A 24,660-nucleotide genomic window follows, 5' to 3' on the forward strand; every position below is an offset into this window, starting at 1 on the left:
GCAGGTATTGTGCTCTGCCGTGCATACACACAGGTGAAAAACAATTCATCCCAAGGCACAAAAACCTACGCAGTGGAAATAAGTAATCAGTCGCATACACACTCATATAGATTCAATTCACTCAAGAGGCCCAATCACAAACAAGCACATACACACTGTCTCTCACACACATATCACCTCCATACATTTAGTTTTGGAAGATCAGGGCTTGTTTCAGCCATTCACAGGCATCACCTACTCCCAGAGACCTACACAAAGGGCAGGCACAAGGTGGGCACAGATCTGCACAATCACATGTAACACCCCAAATAATCATGGCTCACTCTTCACACAAATGTCTTGCAGTCTCTTCAACAGAGCTGTGACATCTCAGAGTCTCTGAGGCAAATCCCAATGTCGAATACTGTTCAGGGAGTTAAAAGGTGTCAGTATCTGAGGAGGAAGCAGATCTGTGGGTGGAGCATTCTGTAGGGAAATAAACTCCTCCTTTCTATCACCACCATGGACACGCGATACTTCATATATTAGCGACACAAAAATAGGGTAAATTGTACAGCGCTTCAATACCGCATTGTGAGAGTACGGGGGATCTGTGAATTTTCTGTTCAAAAAGCCACTGAATCAGGTGATAACATGGAAAAACGTTGTCACTTCTTCAAACACTCCAAACATTGCAAGTGCGCTGCACTCCACAGCACAAACACAACCTGTGCAGCACTTTACAGCACAAACACAACCTCTGGGTTGTTTAAGGATTACTTGATGTATAGGATTTTGGACTGGAAGGGCGTGTTCCCAGTATGAATCCTATGCTTGACAGCACACACTCCTCTGCCCTATGGTGTAAAGGTTTTGCATGGCACTAGGTATACTGCGTACTTGTGCCGGGGCAGTGGGCAGCAGCGTGCTGTATTTCATAAATCTGGCTCGGCGATGCTTTCTCGAACATCACAGCGCTGCACCGAACTGCTGCACTGCGGTGTACTAAAAAATAATAAATCTGCTCCGTAGGGTGCATGCGTGGTCTGCCCAGCCCCAACCCTCACATTCTCTTGTGCATGGCTGGTCTGCCCAGCCTCAACCGTAATATTCTCCTGTGCATGCGTGGTCTGTCAGGTCTTAACCCTCACATTCTCTTGTGCATGCTTGTGGGCCCAGCCTCAACCCTCACATTCTTCTCAGTGGCGTAACAAAACTTGAGGGGGCCCCCCTGCAGAGTACATGGAGGGGGGCCCTCTCTCAGACCCAGTCTGTGCACTGTGCTCCGAGGGGCCCCCAGGAGTTCAGGGACCCCCGCACAGTGGAAGCTGGGGGGGCTAATGTTACGCCGCTGACTTGGAGGGAGGCAGCTAAACTTAGTTACAGAATAATGCTATGCAGAGACATGTCTTCTGCAGGCGATGTGTCATAGAAACGCAGATGGAGAATCATGGCCCTCAAACATACTAATATGAATCTAGGTTTCTGGAAAGGAAGGGAACACTAACCACGTTTTCTAGAGATTGCCATTACTCCTTACCTATTATCCCTTCTTCCAAAACGGACACTCATTGGGCTTGGAGTATCCATCTCTTGGTGCCTGTGCAGTGCAAGCTGAAATCGTTGCATATTTTGAGCAAGAAATGAGAGCCACAAGGCTTAGCACACTTCACCACCACTCAAGTTTACTCAAGTTTATTTTATTTGTTTTGGTACTCTACTGAGGACCACAAATTTTATACGATAAAATTCAATTACAAATACTTTTAGAGTTCATATTAATACAGAGCTAAAAAAGGTATAAAAAATTTATAAAAGTTAAAACAAACTAATTCGTTAGGGGGAGATTTACATACTTTGATCAAGTCCTTTACAGTAGTGATACGGCAGTTAATGTATATAGGTTTCAGATGTTTTGTCCTCGCTGCCACTAGTTTTGGATTTGGGCATGTGAATAAAAGATGTTCTATGTCCTGCCCCCCTCCGTGGCAGAGGTTACATAATGGTGAACCATTTGTGTTCCATCTTGATGTTAGAGTTAGTGTTGGTAGAATGCCTAGTCGTAACAGGGTGATTGTTCTCCTAGCGCCGTGCGAAAGATTAAAGTCTATGTATTTTTGCACTTGCTTAGGTGCAGTTGTTTCAGCAAAGTTTTTATACAGAGACAATTTGGCGCAGTGTGAAAAATCAAGATCGTAATTGAGTCTGGGTGTTAGACATTTTAAAAAAAGTTTCAATTGTGATGGTGTCCACGTAAACAACAGGTTAACGTTGATCTCAGCTAGTTTAAATGCGGTGGACATGTTGCTGAAGAATACTTGCTTCGAAGCATCACGGTCGAAGGTTTCGGCTTTGAGTAGTGAACGGAGGGTTCCATCCTTTGCGTGTAGCAGATTATATGCCCACCTGATGACATTAGCAATGGCTCTTGAAAATGAACTGGTGATTGAGAATTCGAGGCGGAGAGCTTGCACCGGAATGGATTGTGATACCTTCAGCATTTTCCTCAATATCTTCCCTTCTTTTTGGTCCAGGAATGACCACTGTTTTATTGGGATGTATTCCAAAGCAAATGATAGAACTGGAGGTATCTTTGTACTATATACTTTGAGAAGGGATGAGAAATGTCTATTACCTGAAGCCGTGTATAGTCTTTGGAGGGCTCCAGCATGCACCTCGGATTTCTTTGTCAGGTTGTTAACATGTGAATTGTTTTTTAATGTCTTAGTAAAAATCCTGCCCAAGTAAGTATATTCGTCTGTCTCTTCTATTGTTCCGGCGCCGAGTCTCCAGCAAAATGTAGTACTTCTTTTTCTTCCTGATAAGGAAACTATTTTTGTTTTTGAAAGATTTGGAATTAAAAAGTTTTCCTGAGTGTATTTATTCAAAGTGTCTAAAAGTCTTTGCAGACCAAAGGGCGTAAGATCTAACACTACAATATCGTCTGCGTATAAGAGGACGTGAACGTTTTGAGCAGCGATCTTTGGTGGCAGACTAGGCACTTGTTGTAGATGCTGAGGCAAATCACTAAGGTATAGTGAGAATAACAAGGGGGCTAGGAGACACCCTTGTTTTAGTCCATTTGCTGTTGGAATTGTGTTGGTCAGACCCTTATCACACCCCATTTGCACTTTGCACCAGGTGTGCGAATGTAGTGTGATTATGATTTGTAATAATTGTTCAGGTATTCTTAGCTTCCTCAGTTTTTTCCAGAGAGATGGTCTGTCTACTCGATCAAATGCGGTAGAAAAATCGATAAAAGCTGCCTATACCGGTTGGGATTTTCCTACAACATATTTGTCGAGTATTGTTTGTAGTATCGCGATGTTATCAATAACAGAGTGCTTTGGTCTGAAACCGGCCTGATATAAGGGAATTAGATCCTGTGAAAAAGCCCAGTTTTTAAGTTGGTCCAACACTTCAGCGGCGAAGATTTTCCCCGTAGCATCTTGTAATGCTATTTGGCGATAGTTGCCAGCCTGAAGTCTTGATCCTTTTTTAAAGATCGGTATTATAATACTCCCCTTCCAAGATTTTGGCACTATTCCAGTTTTGAGGATATAGTTGAAGAGGGGAGAAAGCAATTTACTTCAACCCTTGGGATCTGTCTGTAGGACCTTGATTGGTATTTGGTCTGGGCCGGAGGCTCCTGTAGATCTCGCCTTTCGAATATGCGTTTCTATTGAGAACGGAGAAACGTGTCCGATCGGAACGTTGTTTCCTCCACTATTGTTCCCTGCGTATTCGGCCGCTTCGTTACTCGTGTTTTCTTTGTACCAAGCTGTCAAGTAGATTTCCCAGTTTTGGGGTGGGACTGGGATGGAATGCAGGGCCTTTTTTGACCCGGTTTCCTTTGCGATTAGTGACCAGTATGGTCGTTGGTCGCGCTTTTTAGCCGCAATTTGTACATCGATCCAATTTTTGTCCTGCGTTATTCTTTTCAGTCGATTCCTTTCCCGCTTGAGTTGGTTTTTCAATTTATTAATTTCTGCCTGCCTTGGAATTGACGGGTCCACATATTGGGCTCTAATAAGTTTGTTTAGTTTTTTTGCAGTTGCAGAGTTCAAGATTTTATTTCTGTTTTTATTTTTTACCGGTGCTACTTGTTGTAATTTGTTTTGAAAGACTTGCATTAGATTCTCGATAAGGGATTCAAAGTTCGTTATTAAGTCAGCAGAGTATTCCATGGATAGAAGATGGTTTGTATCAATTAAATCTGTTATTTTGTCTAACATAGTTGAGTTCCAGTAGATCCGTCTTTGATTTATTTTTGTCTCTACTGTGCTATGTTTAAACATGATTTGACGAGGTAAGCAGGTACTTATTTTCCATTGCGTATGTAATAACAGGATTGCATGGTCACTCTCTTCAGAGAAGTAGGTGCGAAGATGTGAAGCGGTCTCAAACAACTCCATGCTACTGATCATGTAATCTAGGATTGAGAGGGTGCCATTTCCCCGTCTTGTGTGGGATGCAGGGATGTCTCCTTCCACGTTCCCATTAAATATAATTCCATTTAGTATTGGAAGTGACCCTAGTAGCATTTTCCCCCTTTTATCGGACCTGCTTCTGATCGGGAATGTCGGCACCAGTATTTCTAGAGCTACATCTTTATACCAGTTCGCCCAGTTGGAAATTTCGATGTTTGATATTTTTCCGTTGAGATCACCCATGATAAGGTATGGCGGGTAAGATTGATCTTCGATTATTTGCTGGATGGCATCAAGGGTTTCCTCAAATTGGATATCGTTCTTTGATCCGGGGGGGACATATACGTTAAAAAGTAGTAGACCTTTCTGAGGGTCTGAGGAGTGAGTCTTCGTCCTGATCTTTATACACTGAAATTGCTTGGAATCGGTGTCAAGGATCTCTTGGGCCCAGAGATACTCATTCCTTAGTAGGATAGCTATCCCACCCTTTGCGTGTCCCCGTTTTGCTTCCTACGCAGGGGTGTCGTAAACAAAATAACCATCCTGGTTAAAAGTTTGTATAGCCCACGTTTCCTGTAATGCTAGTATGTCCGGTCGATTTTTTGTGACTTCCGTCATATCTGTGGTTTTCCCTGCCATATTCCAAGATGTTATCGAAAGGCCGTTGCTAAACGGATTGAGTCGAATACTTCGCACTTTTCCCTCAGTTCAGTGACTCAGAAATACATGACCATGACTGGAATATTTTTGCAGCTTCATTTGCTTCAGCGTCTTGGCTCCAAACTTCTCTTTCCCCGTTCTTCACTGAAATCCTTAGTTTCTGATTTGGATTTGAGTTAGTTATTGGGTCATCAGTACTATTAATACTTTTGGTGTAAGTATGGGGGTTTTCCCATATGGCTCCTTTAATCCATTTTTTCGGATTGTGAATGTGATTTCCTGTGTTGGGATCAGATCATAGCCAAATTTGTGTAAGATTTCCTGTTCTCTTAGGATGATCCCTGGTACACCGGTGACCAGAATACTACCATCGCGGTTTTGGTGTTTTCTTTATCTGGGAATATTACTAAGTCAATTTCTTTACTTGTTAAAGTGTGTAACGGAGTAATACGTTGGAATAAATTGACCATTCTACCACGATTTAGTGGGACACTATCTGTGGGAAAAAGCTCAGTTATTTGTAGATATTTTGTCAATGTTTCTTCCCCAGATGGGGCTTTTTTGTCATAATCATCTGGCCCTTTGAAGGGTTTCCTTGTCCCTGGGGTTGTTCGATTGGGGTGGAATTTTTCAGCTCTTGGATTTAAAATAGTATTATGTTGAGGCATTTTTTTGTCTTCGTTTGCTGCCGCATTTTGATTTGTTCCCTTGATGGGAGTCAATGCTTTCGTGCTTTCTTCATGCTCGTGCTGGGATATGGGGGGAGTTATCGCTTTTTGAAATTTGAGCCTGCGCGCGTTTTTCTTTTTGATTCTTCTTTGCGGTTTTCCTCTTTTTTTCCCAGCTCCTTCTTGATTCTTCTTGTTTTTTTTGTGTGTCCCTCGCTTGTTTTCCGTCGAAAGTGCTGTTAACCTTCTTTTGTAGATCAGATACCGAATTGGATATTGTTGGGTTGTATTTGGTGTTTGCAAAGATGGGATATAGGTTGTGAACGTTAATTGTATCTTCACTGAAAAGTTTCTTTAGGGAATATGTGATTGGCTCCTGGTGGTTATTCCGAGATCCCTTCTTTGATGTTCCTTTCGTTTGAGTACCGATGTCGCTTTTTCCCTGGTCTGGTAGCATATTGTTGATGTTATTATTGCTTGTTCCCTCTTGAATAGTTACTGGGGTTTCTTGTGTTTTTATGGACTCGGTGTAGTCTTTTTTTCTTTTTTCTTCTTTTAAGATTCCTATTTGAACATCAAGGGTTTGGTCTGAATTCTCCAGGATGTGACCTAAGAATGAAAGAACTGACTCTAAAATTTCTTGCAGGATGAGTAGTGACTTAGACACTGGTGTATTGTGATTAATTAAGCTGGAAGATTTAAACAAGTGAAGGTCTGGTGAATAATCGAGATCAGCCAGGGATTTTTGTAATGTACTGGTGAGTATCTCCTCAGACCTAATTTGCGGTTCGAGCTTCTTATCGTCCTCCTTGACAATTATTTCTATACATGAGTAATTACAGTCAGTACTGCGTTGAATGTTTAGTGGACTAGAGGTAATTAGGCCGAATAAGTCAGACTCCGTGGGCGATTCCTCTATGATTGATGGAATGATTTTTTGTTCAGGATCGAATTCTCGGTTTATTAGTTTTTGTTCACCTGTTTGGTCCTGTGAGGCTCCCGATATGTTTTCTCCACCCTCATTTATCTCCGGTTTGATTCCTTCGATTAGCGGTTGACTTTCTATTTGGTCGTTGATGGTAAGTGTGGAAAAATAGTTGGTTATTGCTGGGGTCCTTATTATCCGTCCACATTTCACCGCTTTATTGGTGGACTTCCTTATTGCCTCTTCAGTTCCCATTCATTTCATAAAAATGGTTCGCGACCTCAGTTTCTTAAAAGCCATTTCCTTGTTTTTGAGTGGCAATTATTCCGCCTTCCCGGGAGGGGTATTTGTTTTGGGCTGCCCCACGTGTTACCTAACGAGTATGTGGGCTGTGGAGTAGCGCCAAAAATCCCTCTAGGCGCGAGACAAGTGGTTGAGTGGACACTCTTCAGGGTCACAGGGCACCTTGGAGGGGGGTCACCCGGGCGGGGAATGGCAGCGCTGACCGCTCAAATCACCACCACCAGGGAAGGGCCCCAAACCCAGGCGCTCCTCTCACCGTCCCTCTGTCAGAGGCCACCGCTCAAGCCGTCCGTCTCCTTCCTCGGTGTCCACAAGATCCTGGGGCTCCTCTATGGCGCCTCGAGCCGCTTCAGTGCTGGTGCGCCACTGGTGCTCCGGTACGCCGTCTGTGGTTCTCTCCTCCCACTCTGATCCACCTCGGTATGATCCCAGATCTCTTCACCACCACCAAGGAGAGGAAAGAAGCCTGAAATGAATTACCACGTTCTCCATTGACACCACCATTTCAAGACATCTTTCCTCCTGCAGTGTTTAGCAATGCTCCTATGAAAAGGATTCAATGGACAGGATCAGAGGTGCAGTGTTAATGAACAAGCTGTAATGGTGCCACCTGCAGCAAACTGCACATGAACTTAGATCTGCGGAGGTTTTAAAGTGTATTTTTCCATTAAATGTTTTGTGTCTCATGTTCTTGCAATCGTGAGCCAAAAATTGTACTTTCACCAGATCTACATGTCACTTCCAAGCACCAATCCCTTGTAATATTATTCCCAGGAGCACAGGTTGAATTCAAGATGTATAACACAACCTGACTGTGATCTCTGAGCCACCCTGAAAATGCTCCTTGGAGGGAAGATAAAAAGTGTTCCAGAAATGAATTCCAAATAAGATGCACATTTGGTTCAGAGTGTAATGCTTTGATGACTGCAATAGATTAGCTAGGTTTTTCCGACAATCAGCTTGCCAACACACCCACAAGTCAGCCCAGAACAGGAATCAGTCACTAATTCTTTGATTTTCAGGGATCTATTGCTATATCTGTGCTGAGAATAAAATTGAGAGTTTGTTGGAGGCTACGCGTTGGTCTAAGAGCTCCTACGTTTGTAGCCACCTGGATGGGTGTTCCCTGAGCTGTCTGAAATATCTCAGAGAACGGCATTATCTAGATCATGGAATGTAGTGCTAGGTGAAAGATGTCAACTTTGAACTACCTTCTTCACTTGCCAAATGAGGTGCCCTTACTTCAGGCAAGCTATAAGGGGACTGAACAAGTGGTCCAAAGGTCTAGTCCTTGACAGCTATGGGGACAAGAGTCCAAGTTGTCATAAAGGCTAACCCATTTTTATTGTGACCTAAACTAACCAAGACATCCTTGATCAGTCAATGAATAGGATGCACATACATGAGGAGTCATTTATCACAGCTATCTGCTTGTCAGTAACCTCATCAGTGGTAGGGAGCATAGCAGTCGGCAGATGCAGCAAGCCTCATTCAGTCCCCCTTGATGACCCAGAGTTCCAAAGTAAAACATCTGACTGGGTCAAACCACGCTGGAGTATCCGACCAGTGCTCCATCACGGGTCTCAAATCACACCTACGTCCTGGTCTCCACAGCCAGTTAGCCTTCGTTGGTGCATAATGCTTTTTGGTGCTATTTTTATTTAAATCTTTAAAAATGCATATCTCCGGTTGCACTATTTAAAGTTTAGTTTTTTGGTGTCAATTTGTTCATTACCTTTGTCTCTACTTTTATAAATTAGTGTGGTATTTTTATTGTGTTGTATATTTGACTTTTTAACATTTTTGGTACTTTTAAATACTTTACTCATTTTTTTATATTACATAATGTTCATTCCGAGATTGGAGGCTTTGTGGGCACCGATTTAAAAAAAGATAGGCATTGGAAGAAAGGTAAATTATCATTTGCAAGTAATTTGCAGCTCAGCATGCTCCTATAAATTACTCTACCGCTACCTTGTCTGATTTCACGGTCACAACAGAGAATGGAATAATGTGAAGGGAGAAAGTAGTCTAGGACATTGTTTGAAGTGTCATTCAGCCAAGTTTCTGTGAGGATTAGGATATCAAGATTGAGGTCTAAAACTGTGTTTGAAAGCTACTGGAGATCGACAATTATGTAGCATGGATTGTACAGTTGAGAAAGTGGTCTTGGAGACAGGACAGTTTGGGAGTTCATTGGGACCTTGAATGAAGCTGGTGAGTTCCTTATTCCTGGTTGGAGGGAATAACCAGGGAGCTGGAAGGGTGGGATGGGGGAAGTGTTTTGAGCCTGGGTATGGCTAGATTTGTTGCTAGATACTGATGATACGATTACCACACCTCAAGAAACTCCACTGGCTCCCCTTCCACAAAAGGTGTCAATCCAGGACGCTGACCCACCACTACAAAGCCCTGCAAAACCAAGGACCAGCATACATCAACCACCACCTAAGGTTCCATCAACCCTTCAGACATCTGCACTCCACCTCCCTGTCTCACACCGCTCCGCATCTGCCGAATCAACCGTAGAGGGCGCTCCTTCTGCTACCTCACAGCGAAGTCCTGGAACAGCCTCCCCCTCCACCTCCAGCCTCAACCTCTATTCAGGGAGGGACTCAAGACCTGGTTGTTGAACTGATTCACCCGAGCAGCATGGCTACCAGTGCCTGGATACCCTACTGGGTAATTAGCAGGGCTTTATAAATCTGCTTTGATAAAACACTCAAAATACTCTAGGGAACAAAGTTTGGATATCAAAGATTTCAATGTATAGAACTGTGGGCAAAAGCGCGTAGAAATGTATTTAAAAAGATGAAACTAATATTTTTTAGTACAAATACGCTTTAGTTTCCTTCTAGCACAACTGTTAATCCATTAGAGTGATAATCTCCCCCAAATAAAAAAACAAGGATGTATTGGTGAAAATGAGTAAGAATCCCAAATGGGCCCATTCTGGACCCTTTCCCAACATAAAGCAGTTTAAAACCACACGGAGACTAGATTGAATCTTTGATGTACTATAAAAAGGTACAAAGAAACACCATTGCACAGTGCACCGTAAAGTCCTAAATTTTAGCAAGGATACATAGCATTCTGGACATGTAATTTGGGTTTAAGCACTGTTAGTATGGGTGCAAAAATATCATAATGCAATGTGCTGTTAATGACCCATGGCTAACTGATCGGAGTCATATATAACATATATAACAATTATTAAACATCACACAACCAAGTGAGTTGGGCACAAAACAACAAAAGTCCTCCACTCACAATAGGGCTCTGTCTGCTGCTCCCTTGGGCTCTGAGTAAGGACAGCAATTAATTTAATCAAGCCCAAAATGCTGCAGATTGCCCATTTCATTTCCGCCCCAAACAAAACAGATGCAGAGGGTGTGTGTGCGCAAGGTTAAAGAGTGAACAATCCTGCATGAGAGAGCAGATGAAACGGTGATGATTTACTGAGAATATTTCAATTAGCAGAACCAGAACGTGCAGCGAAACCTAGTAAAATCTGGACCAACATTAACGAAGGGGGTGGTGTAAGCACCCCAGAATCGCCAAATACTAGGCAGTGCTGGGCAGCCCGGGGCCCAGATCCTTGGAGCCACGTCCACGGTACTGAGCAAAGCCTAAGGAGTGAAGCATAGTCTGGAGTTAGAAGTCCGTCCAACCAGGACTGCAGGATAGATGACCCATGGCATTAGACATCGGCAGACAGTGGCAAGGCTCAGTGTCCCACCCACAAGTCCTCTATGATCCTGCCTCTTGATGACCCCTAGCACAGCGGCAAGAGAGAGGTTTTTAAAGACTAACTGGTGTGTGTGGACTGGAGCACCCAGGGGAACCAAAAGAGAAGCACCCACGAGAACAGAAAGAAAAGCACCCCGGGGAACAGAAAGAGAAGCACACGGGGGAACCGAAAGGGAAGTACCCAGGGGAACAGAAAGAGAAGCTTCTCTGGAAACCGAAAGAGAAGCAACCGGGGAAACCAAAATAGAAGCACCTGGGGCAACTCAAAGAGAAGCACGGGGGAATAGAAAAAGAAGCCCCCAGGGGAACCGAAAGAGAATCACCCGGGGAGCCAAAAGAGAAGCCCCCCGGGAAACCGAAAGCGAAGCCCCCCGGGGAAACCGAAAGAGAAACACCCAGGGGGACAGAAAGAGAAGCACCCAGGGGAACCGAAAGGGAAGCACCCACGGGGACCGAAAGAGAAGCACCCGGGGGAACTGAAAGAGAAGCACCCTGGGTAACCTAAAGGGAAGCACCCCGAGGAATCGAAAGAGATGCCCCCCGGGAACCCGAAAGAGATGCCCCCCAGGGAACCGAAAGATATGCACCCAAGGGAACCAAAAGAGAAGCACCCCGGGGAACCAAAAGAGAAGCACCCCGGGGAACCGAAATAGAAGTACCCAGGGTAACCAAAAGAGAAGCACAAAAGGGGAACCGAAAGAGAAGCACCAAGGTGAACCGAAAGAGAAGCACCAAGGTGAACCGAAAGAGAAGCACCAAGGTGAACCGAAAGAGAAGCAACAAGGGGAACCGAAAGAGAAGTAACAAGGGGAACCAAAAGAGAAGCACCCAGGGTGTTATATTCCATATAGGTACCCCAATATAGGCTCAGGTAACATCCTAACTGTTCACCTATATTCTTCCCTACATTACACACATAACATTTCTTAGGGACTGACCTTTCACCTAGATACGACACTATACACAGAAAGCAGGATTTTCCCTGGTAAAAGCCTCATACAGTATGCATGAGGATTCTTGGAAACTCAGAAGGACTACCATCTCCTGTACAATAACTATGTATAAAGTTCATTCCCGACGTCATCCTAAGTCCGACAAGTGGCACATCAAAGCAGAACCCCCGGGAAGAGCTTTGGGTAAATAAACATCTTTCCCTGCCGACACAATGACACGAGAAGCGTCGTGCTTCAACATCCTGCACATGCTACGCAAGATCTTCCGGTGGATCCCCACCGAGACCAGGAAGACGGTCACCCAGGCCCTCGTCACCAGCCGTCTGGACTACGGCAACTCCCTCTACGCCGGTGCCACCGCCAAGCTCCAGAAGAGACTTCAGCGGATCCAGAACGCATCTGCACGTCTCATCCTGGACATCCCCCGTCGCAGTCACATCTCCGGACACCTGAGAGACCTGCACTGGCTCCCGGTCAACAAGAGAATCACCTTCCGACTCCTCACCCACGCACACAAAGCCCTACACAACCAAGGCCCGGGATACCTCAACAGCCGCCTCAACTTCTACGCTCCCAAACGCCAGCTTCGATCAACCGGCCATGCCCTCGCCGCCGTCCCCCGCATCCGAAGAGCCACCACAGGAGGACGGTCCTTCTCCTACCTCGCCGCCAAGACATGAAACTCCCTCCCGACTCACCTCCGCCTGACCCAGGACCACCTCGCCTTCAGGAAGCAACTCAAGACCTGGCTGTTCGAGCAGTAGCGGACCCCCCCTCCCTAGCGCCTTGGGACCCTTTGGGTGAGTAGTGCGCTATATAAATGCTGTGATTGATTGATTGATTGATTGAAGCTGTGGTTCCTGCATGCAGATACTCCAACTCGCAGTGGTCTAACATCCTTTGCGGGGTGTACAGCTCAAGATCAAGAAGGGGTCCCACAGTCTCTCGCTTCAGGTAATGAGACTGACTTTATCCTACAGGGATTCTTGGCTTAACACCTACATACATGATAGGTACATTTAGGTACATCTAGTTACAAGACAAGGGGACCCGAGAGAGAAGCACCCAGGGGAACCAAAAGAGAAGCACCCGGGGGAACAGAAGGAGAAGCACCCCAGGGAACCTTAAGAGAAGCACCCGGGAACCTTAAGAAAAGCACCCTGGGGAACCTAAAGAGAAACACCCAGGTGAACCAAAAGAGAAGCACCCAGGGGAACAGAAAGATAAGCTCCCAGGGGAACCGAAAGATAAGCACCCAGGGGGAACCGAAAGATAAGCACCCAGGGAAACCGAAAGAGAAGCACCCCGGGGGAACTGAAAGAGAAGCACCCAGGGGAACCGAAAGATAAGCACCCAGGGAAACCGAAAGAGAAGCACCCAAGTGAACCAAAAGAGAAGCACCCAGGGGAACAGAAAGGTAAGCTCCCAGGGGAACTGAAAGATAAGCACCCAGGGGAACCGAAAGAGAAGCACCCAGGGGAACCTGAAGAGAAGCACCCGGGGGAACCGAAAGAGAAGCACCCGGGGGAACCGAAAGAGAACCACCCGGGGGAACCGAAAGAGAACCACCCGGGGGAACCGAAAGAGAAGCACCCAGTGGAACCGAAAGAGAAGTACCCGGGAGAACAGAAAGAGAAGCACTTAGGGGATACTGAAAGAGAAGCACTTAGGGGATACTGAAAGAGAAGCACCACGGGGAACCGAAAGAGAAGCACCTGGGGGAACAGAAAGAGAAGCACCCGGGGGAACAGAAAGAGAAGCACCTGGAGCGCTATATAAATGCTGTGATTGATTGATTGATTGATTGATTGATTGAAGCTGTGGTTCCTGCATGCAGATACTCCAACTCGCAGTGGTCTAACATCCTTTGCGGGGTGTACAGCTCAAGATCAAGAAGGGGTCCCACAGTCTCTCGCTTCAGGTAATGAGACTGACTTTATCCTACAGGGATTCTTGGCTTAACACCTACATACATGATAGGTACATTTAGGTACATCTAGTTACAAGACAAGGGGACCCGAGAGAGAAGCACCCAGGGGAACCAAAAGAGAAGCACCCGGGGGAACAGAAAGAGAAGCACCCCAGGGAACCTTAAGAGAAGCACCCGGGGAACCTTAAGAAAAGCACCCTGGGGAACCTAAAGAGAAACACCCAGGTGAACCAAAAGAGAAGCACCCAGGGGAACAGAAAGATAAGCTCCCAGGGGAACCGAAAGATAAGCACCCAGGGGGAACCGAAAGATAAGCACCCAGGGAAACCGAAAGAGAAGCACCCCGGGGGAACTGAAAGAGAAGCACCCAGGGGAACCGAAAGATAAGCACCCAGGGAAACCGAAAGAGAAGCACCCAGGTGAACCAAAAGAGAAGCACCCAGGGGAACAGAAAGGTAAGCTCCCAGGGGAACTGAAAGATAAGCACCCAGGGGAACCGAAAGAGAAGCACCCAGGGGAACCGAAAGAGAAGCACCCAGGGGAACCTGAAGAGAAGCACCCGGGGGAACCGAAAGAGAACCACCCGGGGGAACCGAAAGAGAACCACCCGGGGGAACCGAAAGAGAAGCACCCAGTGGAACCGAAAGAGAAGTACCCGGGAGAACAGAAAGAGAAGCACTTAGGGGATACTGAAAGAGAAGCACTTAGGGGATACTGAAAGAGAAGCACCACGGGGAACCGAAAGAGAAGCACCTGGGGGAACAGAAAGAGAAGCACCCGGGGGAACAGAAAGAGAAGCACCTGGGGGCACGGAAAGAGAAGCATCTGGGTGAACCAAAAGAGAAGCACCCAGGCGAACCGAAACAGAAGCACCCCGGGGAACCGAAAGAGAAGCACCCGGGGGAACAGAAAGAGAAGCACCCGGGGGAACAGAAAGAGAAGCACCTGGGGGCACGGAAAGAGAAGCAGCTGGGTGAACCAAAAGAGAAGCACCCAGGCGAACCGAAACAGAAGCACCCAGGGGAACCATAAGAAAAGTCACCGGGGGTACCGAAAGAGAAGCACCCAGGGGAACCAAAATAGAAGCACCAAGGGGAACCGAAAGAGAAGCACCCAGGGAAACTGAAAGAGAAGCATGCCAGCCCCCAACCGTATCATGGTAGTGCAGGCCTTCCGCTAACAGAGGTGGGGGAACCTACTGGGACCAAGATGGATCCTCCAAGCCACATCCTGGAGCAGTGGAGGTAGACGCGGGTGGAGCTGATGAGCTATGACAAGAGCAGACAAGACTGCGAAGGTGGGAGGGAAGTGCCTGGAGTATTGAGCTGGCTAGCCCTTGCCTGATGTGGGAAAACTGTAGAGAGCTGGTCGACGCGACGGTTCACAGGGCTGGGCTGGATAAGACCTGTGGCCCCCCTGATGCATGTTCTGCCTCTGCCAATGAGCCTTGGGTGAGAGCCCCAAATGAACGGAGGGAGGGGCAGCAGGAGGGGGCAGAGAGCCTTTGACTCCCAAGATACTCCAAGGACCAATAACCCCTCAGTAAATACCCCTTCAGAAAGGGATATTATGAGAGCTCGCAGAACATGTACTGCATTCACACTTCATAGATTGCACAATGAGTGTGAGAGGCTCAGGGCATGCACACTACATCTAACGTCCAACTTACCCCGCTGTGTGTCCTACGACTGTGTGAGCATTATGTGCTGCCCCCTGCATCTGACCTCAAGTCATATGCACTTCACATCTGTATGAGCCCATGTGCTGCACCATGCAGTGTTACCGCTGCTGCAAACAAGGACTGCAGGAGGCCAGGTGCTGCCCCCTGCATTGCTGCTGAACTCTCTGCACCCACTGTTTTTTTGTTTTTTTGTTTTATTTCACGCCAACTAGGCTCTCCCCCTCCTCCTTCCTCTGCCTCAGGCCGCACCCTCCCCCACCTCTGCCCCGGGCCCTCCTCATCGCTCTGCCCGGGCCCTCCTCCCCCCTCTGCCCGGGCACCTCCTCCTCCCACCTCTGCCCGGGCACCTCCTCCCTCCTCGCCCCCGCCCCCCTCCTCTACCCAGGCCCCTCCTTTCCCCGCCCCTTCCTCTGCCCAGGCTCCTCCTTCCCCCTCTGCCCGGGCACGTCCTCCTCCCTGTGCCCGGGCCCCTCCTCCCCCCTCTGGCTCGGGCCCTTCTCCCCCCTCTGCCCCAGGCTACTCCTCCCCCCTCTGCCCCGGGCCCTCTTTCCCCCTCTGACCCGGGCCCCTCCTCCCCAGGCCCTCTTCCACCCTGTGGTAGCGTTCTAGTGTTCCACTCTCTGAGCAGGAAGTGGGCGGACAGGAAACGGAAGGCGGCCATATTGGTTACTTGGCGCCGACCGTCAGAAGCACCAGTATTCTCCCGGCGCTCCGGAATAAAGGAAGTTTGATTCACTTCACAACGTGTGTGCGCATCATTCTTTATTACAATGGCGACGAGTTGGGGGATTTAATCCCGATAACACACGCGACGTCACCGCTAGCGCACGCATCTTGCGTGAGATCGGCACTTACACCCGGAGCGCGGCAGAGGAGCCGCTTTGTAGCAGGAATTGGCGCGCAAAACAGCCAGCAGACCCTGAGGCCACCACAGCCCCCAAGTCCACAGCCAGTGCAGTGGGGGTGGTCACCACTTCAACAAGCACCTGCCAAAGTGGACAGAGTGCACTACACAGCAGCCGAGGGCGCCCAGACTTGGAGCAACAAGGTACCCTGACCAGCAGACCACTGAGGTCCCTAGAGAGCCACAGGCACCCTGGCAGATCAGCAGGCACTGGCGGAAGAAGCAGGCTCCTCGCACGCAGGTACAGGAAGCAGCCCACAAGCAGTACCAAAACCCTCAAAGAAAGGACAAGGGGAAGAAAGTGACGAGGAGAGCAGGGAGGAAGACGGAGGGGGGCAGGACGCTCCGGGGAGTCCGACCAGGCGGATAGTCATCACAGCAAGGAACAGAAGGAACGCTCCAGTGATGGCAGCCCAGAGCACGTCCCTCACCCAACTGGTACCATTCCTAACGAGAAGTGGCGAACCGGAAAGAAAGTGGGAAGACTAGAAGAGGTACTTCCTTAACTATCTGGAGGCACTAGAAGAAGAAGGTGACACACAGTTCTCCAGCAAAAGAAAAAAGAAGATATTACTACATAATTTAGGCCCAGAAGGGCTCAGGGTGTATGACACCATAGTCAAAGGGGAGAGAGATGCTGGTGACGCAGAGGTGTTTGATCACGCCATCGAGGACCTAGATGCGCACTACCGGCCGGTAGTGTGCGTCGCCATCGACAGATTCAACTTTTTTCAAAGGAAGCAGAAAAGCGGCGAGACTGTGGACGAGTACGTCGTAGCGTTGAGGAAGTTGGCCCTCACGTGCAAGTTTGGGGGACTGCTTGATGAACTCATCAGGGACCAGATTATCATGCACACCTCAAGTTCTCACATACAGGAGAAGTTGTGGGTGAATGGTGACGCCCCACTCAAAGAAATATGGGCGATGGTCAAGAAGGCGGAGTTATCACGAAGGTGCGCTCAAGCAGCGAAGAAGGAGGTCCAGGAGTCGCAAACTGTATGCAAGGTAATGGCACCAAATAGGAATGACCGTTCGAGGCAGAACGAGACGCGGAGAAACCAAGGAGGTGGTAGATCAGACAACACCACCAGACGCCAGATGGACAGCAGGCCCAACAAAGGAGGACAATCCCAATGTTACAGGTGTGGTAGCAATGCCCATCTAGGGAACGACAAGGCATGCCCCGCCTTTAGGGCTAAATGCTCTTACTGCAACATCTTCGGACACTACGAAAAGGTGTGTCGCAGAAAACCCAAGAACGCCATGGTACGCTTAGTAGACCAAGAACAGCGGGAAGATACCAGTGACCAAGCAGACACGGCGGAAGAAGAGGAATTCCTGTACATCGACGTCCAAATACTGGAAATGGATGGTTCAAGCTGAGATAGACCCCGGTTAGACATGCACATTGGAGGAATACCGTTGGAGATGATCGCAGACAGTGGGGCACCCATTTCCATTGTTCAAAGACAAGTCTGGGAGGACAATTTCGCGTCACGTGTCAAAGAGACTCTCCTACCCATGGACGTGAGGCCAGTCACATACACCGGGCAAAAGATTCCCATGTTGGGGTACTGTCCCCTCATGTTCGAATTCAGAGGCCGCCACGCACATTGCAAACTATATGTCGCGGAGAGAGGCCCTTCCGTCCTGAGTTGGAAGGACCAAGGAGCATTGGGAATCCAACTCAACCCGGGTGGTATCGAAAAAATCTTGCTCATGGACATGGAGATCAAGGAAGATGAGGCATTGTGGCGGGCGGCGTATCCCAAGGTATTCAACGGCCAGATTGGTGAACTGGGCAAGTACACACACCTCATTAAGCTGAAAGAGGGAGCGGTGCCAGTAGTGCACAAAGTGAGAAATATCCCATTCCGCAGTAGAGAAGCAGTGCAAACAGAACTAGACAGACTGGAAAGGGAAGGCGTCATCAAAGCGATTGAGAGTGCGGAGTGGCTATCGCCTCTGGTCGTAGCCAAAAAACCCAACGGCAAGGTACGCCTCTGTGTGGACCTCAGAGAATTAAACAAAAACATCATCATAGACAAATTCCCTCTGCCGCGCATCAATGAGATGTTAGCAAAGACGAAAGATGTCAAATGGTTCTCCACGGTCGACTTGTCGTCGGCCTATCATCAAGTGAAGCTTCATCCGTCATGCAGTCACCTCACGTCATTTATCACGCCATTTGGGTGCTATGAGTTCGTGAGGATGCCCTTTGGCCTGGCTTCAGACGCAGCAGTTTTCCAAAAGATCATGCACAAACTCTTGAAAGACTTGAAAGATGTCCTTTTCTTTCAGGACGATATCCTGATAATGGGGAAGTCGAAGCAAGATCACAACGCGAAGCTCCACAAGGTATTACAGAGGCTGCAAGACAATGGGCTGACCGCTGAGTGGTCCAAATGCAATTTGGGAGTACAATCTGTCACGTACCTTGGTCATGAGGTGAGCGGATAAGGAATTACGCCCAAGAAGACAAACATGAAAGCCATCTTGGAGGCACCCACTCCAGTAAAGAAGGAAGATGTTCGGTCATTCCTAGGAATGGCCGAGTATTACAGCAAATTCATTCCCCATTTTGCCACGAAAACACACTTTATTCGGCAACTGCTCAAGGAAAGGAACCGATTCCAGTGGGGAAAGGAAGAACAAATGGAATTCGAAGCGCTCAAACAGGAGATGAGCATGGCCATTCCCCTCAAAGGATTCGACCCGAAAGCTGAGTCCATCCTCACCACTGACGCCAGTGACCGCGGTCTAGGGGCAGTACTGATGCAGAAGGCGGAATCAGGGGAGTTGTCAACCATCAGTTTCGCTTCCCGCTCGTTGGCCCCTAATGAAGAGAAGTTCAGCGTGGTGGAGAAAGAAATGCTGGCCGTGGTCTGGGCGATGGAGAAATTTAGACAATACTTGTGGGGAGCCAAGTTCCTTGTGAAGACAGACCACAAACCCCTAGTCCGTGTCCTGACATCAAGCGGTCATGATCACGCGACACCCAGAATCGCCAAGATGACGCTCAGGCCGTTGGATTTCGTCTATGAAGTTGAGCACATTCCAGGACCGCAGAACAAAGTGGCGGACTTCCTGAGTAGGGCAGCGGCCATGGATGAAGCAGAGAGCGAAAGGAGGCAGGACTGGGAAGGCTACGTCGTAGCCACCATCCAGGACACAGAAGGTGTGATAGGCGCCCAGGACTGGAAAAAGACCTACGAGGAAGACATGGATCTGGAGGCGGTGAAAGGGTATGTCGTCCATGGATGGCCGGAGAAGAAACACCTGAAGGAAGAATTTAAAAACCCACCTGTTCATCTGATCCCTTCTTTTCTTTTAGTATGACGGTACTTAGCGCTACGAGGCCTTCGGGTTGTTTGCGCTCTACAAAATCCGGTTAATAATAATAATAATAATAATTGAAGAGGTACTGGGAGGTCAGAGATGAACTGTCATTGGCGGAGAACCCTGTGTTCCTACTCCGAGGAGACAAAGTGGTCCCACCACAGAGCATCCTGGATCATCTGATGTCCATACTCCATGAAGGACACAAAGGGATTACGAAAACGAAAGCCCTGGCCAGACAAGCGTACTGGTGGCCAGCCATAGATGCACAGGTGGAGCGGCATGTGCGTTTGTGCGAGTCATGTGCGAAAGCAGATAAGTCTCAGAGCATGTTGAGACCTCCATTGGGGAAATTCCCTATTCCGGATGGACCTTGGGAGATGATATCAGTGGACATAATGGGTCCAGTCCTGGATAAAGAGGGAACTCAGAAGTACGCAATAGTAATCATTGACAAGTATTCTAAATGGCCAGAATTAGAAATCTTGGAACATGCAGACACTGAAGCAGTGATCCGTTTTTTGCGTGCCGCGTTTGTCAGAGAAGGCATCCCGAAGGTCATCACATGCGACAATGGCCCCCAATTCACCTCGGCGAAGTGGATTGCCTTTACCAACAGAAATGGCATCGAGGTGAAGCACACGCCAATCTATCACCCGGCGGGAAATGGCCAAGTGGAGCGTTTCAATCGTGTGATAATGGGCACTATACAGGCAGCCATTGAGGATGGCCTAGACTGGGAGAAAGAGTTGGAGAAGATGATTTGGGCCTACCGAATCACGCCTGGGAGCACAGGCTACAGTCCCTTCAAAATTTTGAGAGGTAGGGAAGCCTTCACGAAAGACAACACGGCGTGGAGGAAGCTGGTGGTACAGAGCAAGTGGTCACCGTCAGTGGTCAGGCGGAATCTGGAGAGAGCACAAAAAGTCTACACTGCCCATTACAACAAGAGACGAAACACCCAATATGCAGAGCTAGACAAAGGTGATTGGGTTAGAGTAAAGCTGGCCATCATGAAGAGAAAGGGAGAAAGCAAATTTTCACCACCCCTCAAGGTAGTAGAGCCCTATGGCCGATCAGCCCTTCTGAGCGACAGAAAAGTATGGTCTATGGACAGGATGGCGAAGTGCAGCAAGATACTGAAGTGGGAAGAAGAAATGGCAGAAGGAGCAGAGCATGTATTCGAGGAAGGAGAAAGTGAAGGTGAAGGAAAGCAAGGAGAGAACGTCGATAGAGCAGGGAACCAAACAGCAAGTGGAGAAAGAGAGGAGAGAGAGAGAATGGAGGAAAGAGGTAGAAGCAAAGAAGGAAGTGAAATGGTAGCGGTGGACAGAGAAGAAGAAGAAGCGAGTGAGCGGACGGAGAACAAGTCGACAGGAGGAGAGAGAATCAGAGAAGGAGTGGAGACCCGAGCTGGAAGAAGAGTAAAGGTACCGGGGAGATTCAAGGACTATGATATGGACTGGAAGTAAGACTTTTGTACATTATTTGGTTATAGCATAAAGGGGGGAGATATGTGGTAGCGTTCTAGTGTTCCACTCTCTGAGCAGGAAATGGGCGGACAGGAAACGGAAGGCGGCCATATTGGTTACTTGGCGCCGACCGTCAGAAGCACCAGTATTCTCCCGGCGCTCCGGAATAAAGGAAGTTTGATTCACTTCACAACGTGTGTGCGCATCATTCTTTATTACACACCCCCTGCCCTGGGCCCCTCCTCCCCCCTCTGCCCCTCTGCCCTGGGCCCCTCCATCCCCCCTCTGCCCTGGGCCCCTCCTCCCCCTCTGCCCCGGCCCCTCCTCCCTCCTCTTCCCCCACCTCTGCCCGGCCCACCTAAATCTCACCCTCCCCATCCTCTGCCCCATCCTCCCCCTCCTCTGCCCCCCTCGCTCCCTTCCTTCTCTGCCCCCCTCGCCCCCTTCCTCCTCTGCCTCCTCCTCCTTTGCCCCCTCCTCCTCTGCCTCCTCCTCTGCCCCCCCTCTGCCCCCCCCCAGGCCCCTCCTCTGCCCCCCCCAGGCCCCTCCTCTGCCCCCCCCCTTCCTCGTCCTCCTCCCTCCTCTGCCCTCTCGGTAGGGTGACCAGAATTACAGAACAGGCAGCTAGAACATACATAAAATGCAATTTTTAAACCCAAAAGCTTCCCTGTTAATCAGATTGCTTTCTTGAAACATGTGCAAACTATCCCTGCTCTGCAAAACATTAAAAAAGCACCTCCTACAGTTTTCAGTCGCCCCTCTCTAAAAACTGGGACAGGAACTAAATTACCTGAAATTTGCCCGGACAGCAAGTGAAAAGCAGGGACCGTCCAGGCAAATCCGGGACTCCTGGTCACCCTACCTCTGGGTCCTTCTCAGACTCTCCCTCCAAACTCACTGTAGCAAATTGTAAACGCTTCCACTTCCGGGTAAGCGGCAGCGGCAGCGACAGCACCAGCAGCAGACACTGCTGAGCTTCTCTCTGGCCTGTGAGACTAATAATGTCCAGGTCACAGGGGGCAGAGTCAGCATGTGCGCAGATGAGCTCTCCTCAGATATGTGCCAGAGAGTAGTAGCCCTCTGGAGTCAGGGGCATTAATGAAAAGCATTGAGTGAAAATTGCGGTAATTAAAGCTCCAAATGATGTGCCTCAGTTTGTCTTGCTTTCCTCCTTACACGCACGCATGACACACCTGCCCTCGAGTCGCAGCCACACACTTCACTTCAGACACCATAATACCAATCTTACTCTGGATGAGAACTGATCCCCGGATGATGTCATATTTGACTGCTCTGCAGCTGGCCTAAACACACTCACGACTCGTCTTCTACTAATGCCACTGATGTTCCACTCCACACAACTAATTGCCCAGCATGCATCATATACATTTTAAAAAATGTGCCTTTAATTCACGGTCTGGGAAGCAATCTCAATCTACTACAGGACTTCACAACAGATGAGACCTTCTCCCTGCTCCACCCCCCCTCACCCACACACGTCCAGGTTAGGCTGAGTTATGGATGCATTGGGTGGCATATAATTTGTGGCAATAGAGTTGACAAAAACTAGTGCTTAAGACTGCAGCAGTAGAGACTTTTCAACACGTATAGTTGAAATAGAAAACGGACTCCATTACACTCTCAGCCTATATACCTTTTTCCAATTCGCATAAGCAGTGAATTTTAAATAATGTTTAAACTGGACACATACGTATTCATTCATTTTTGTATGTTTTTCTTAATTTTATGTTCAACAAATTGCTCATTGCTACACAACAAATATCAACAATGGAATAATTCACCCATGCTGATTGCCTAATCAGTGATAATATCTTTATTCAAATATTAATTTTACTAATTGGATCTCTATCACAACCCACTTCATTACCTAGTTCTAATAGTTGCTCAAAACTCTTGAAGTGTTTATGCCATTAAAATTACAACCGAGATAAAATAACAGCCTAAGTACTTGACGAATTCTCTGGCTGTAACAATATGCACTCACTGCCTTTGTTATATACAGGTGTACCGTAGTTTCAATCTTCCTATCGGGCTGATCTTCCCCCTCGTTTGTGCGCATGCGTATCAGTAGGCGCATGCGCAGGAAGCCCTTTTTGTAAGTACAGGTATTTTCGATCTCCCCCCGTTCTGCCTTTTTTAGTGCGCATGCGTGTCATTTCACGCTTGCGCACGAAGTAATTTTTCATTCCGTTTGAAGCTCCCGCGGCAGCGTTACCACCATTGCCAGTTGTGCTCCCCAGCTGCAGTCTTTTTTAGTGCGCATGCGTGTCATTTCACGCATGCGCAGTAAGTCCTTGTTATTCCATTTGAAACTCCCGGGGCAGTGATAGTGGTAGTTAACCAGCTTGTGACCGCGGCGCGTTGCTGGACGAGGACCGGACTTTCATCCCTTGAGAAGCCCAGCTAGAGGACAGGAGAGGCTGCTTCAGGTACTGCGCGTTGTGTAATTTATCGGTCATTAAGAGGCTTTGTTATAAACGCATCTAACTGTGCTCACCACTTTCTTGTCAGTGGGCCGCGTAGCTGAAGGCCCCTGGGGCTAGGCAGGCAACCCAGAAGCGGTCAAGCCCCTCCGAGTTTATTTATTTCATGCATTCTTATAAAGCGCGGACTTTACCCGAAGGTGTCAGAGTGTGTGATGGCACTCCCCTCGGCCCGGAGAGCACACATGGCAGCCTCATGGAAGGCGTCTCCGAGGGCCTCCGTGGCCCCCACGGGGCTCTCCGTGGCCGCCGCAGGGCTCTCCGTGGTTGCCGCTGTGGGGAAGGCATGTGAGGTCTAAGTGCGCAGGAGAGAGGGGCTCGTCGAGGCCTGCATGTCGCCTTTGTAGTTTTGAAAGGATCATGTGGGTGAACCAAATGATAGCAGTACCCAGGTGTGCTGTTTAATCCCTGCTATGCTCAGCTGCGGGGTCTTTTTATTCACAAATCTTACGTAGCTCTGGCCATAACGCGGCCTGGTGCGAACAGGTCAAACTGATGTCTCCCCTAGTGCTCCTTAGTAGAGCCAGCCATCACGCCCACAACGCGCCAATGCTAATCCTCCTTCAAATGGATATATCACTCTTTCACCCCCTCATTTTTATTTTAAAAATGCGCCCTAGAAAGTCAGTAATAACTAAGGCCTGTAGATAAGACTCAGCCCTCCCTGGCCGTTCGAGGACGGGTGGGCAGAGCAGGACAAGGACTTGACTGTCTTTTCCTTCTTACCCAAATCAGACAAGCACATTCTCCACTTATGCGCTGCCGCTGCAACCCCCCCCCCTTATTCCCTCTTTGTCTCCCTCCTCACTTAGTGAGAACACCGACTCTTACCCTCTATTTTTTCCATTCCTTCATTTTTCCCCCCTGTGAAATGGATAAACAAAGCAACATTTTTGCTGGAAATGTCTTTATAACGTTTTTGAATTCCAAAGTTCAGCCTCGAGATGGAGAGGGGAAAAAAGGTTCGAAATATAAATAATTAAATGAAACAAGCCAGAGTGATCGCAAAGTGGCCTGATTGGGTTTTATTCACACCCCAACACATTAGGGCCACTTTACAGAGTTTGCCAGTTACGCGCTACTGTTGTTTTCTGCTCTTTTTGTTTGAAAAGTATTGTTTTCCCCGGGTGGGTAAGTGCACTATTCATGTAGGTACTCAATA

General features: G+C 48.2%; 1 protein-coding gene across 1 annotated transcript in view; it reads right to left on the reverse strand.

The window, feature by feature from the left end:
* The window catches only part of LOC144802527 (uncharacterized), a 95,712-nt gene extending 73,849 nt beyond the window's left edge, over positions 1–21,863 (reverse strand). Inside the window, exon 1 of the mRNA XM_078671814.1 lies at positions 21,785–21,863. The gene's annotated coding sequence lies outside the window, so the exon portion shown is untranslated. The remainder of the gene's footprint in view (positions 1–21,784) is intronic.
* Positions 21,864–24,660: the final 2,797 nt, after the last annotated feature.

Source organism: Lissotriton helveticus, chromosome 1_2 (genome assembly GCF_964261635.1).
Source record: "Lissotriton helveticus chromosome 1_2, aLisHel1.1, whole genome shotgun sequence".
Lineage (NCBI taxonomy): Eukaryota > Metazoa > Chordata > Amphibia > Caudata > Salamandridae > Lissotriton > Lissotriton helveticus.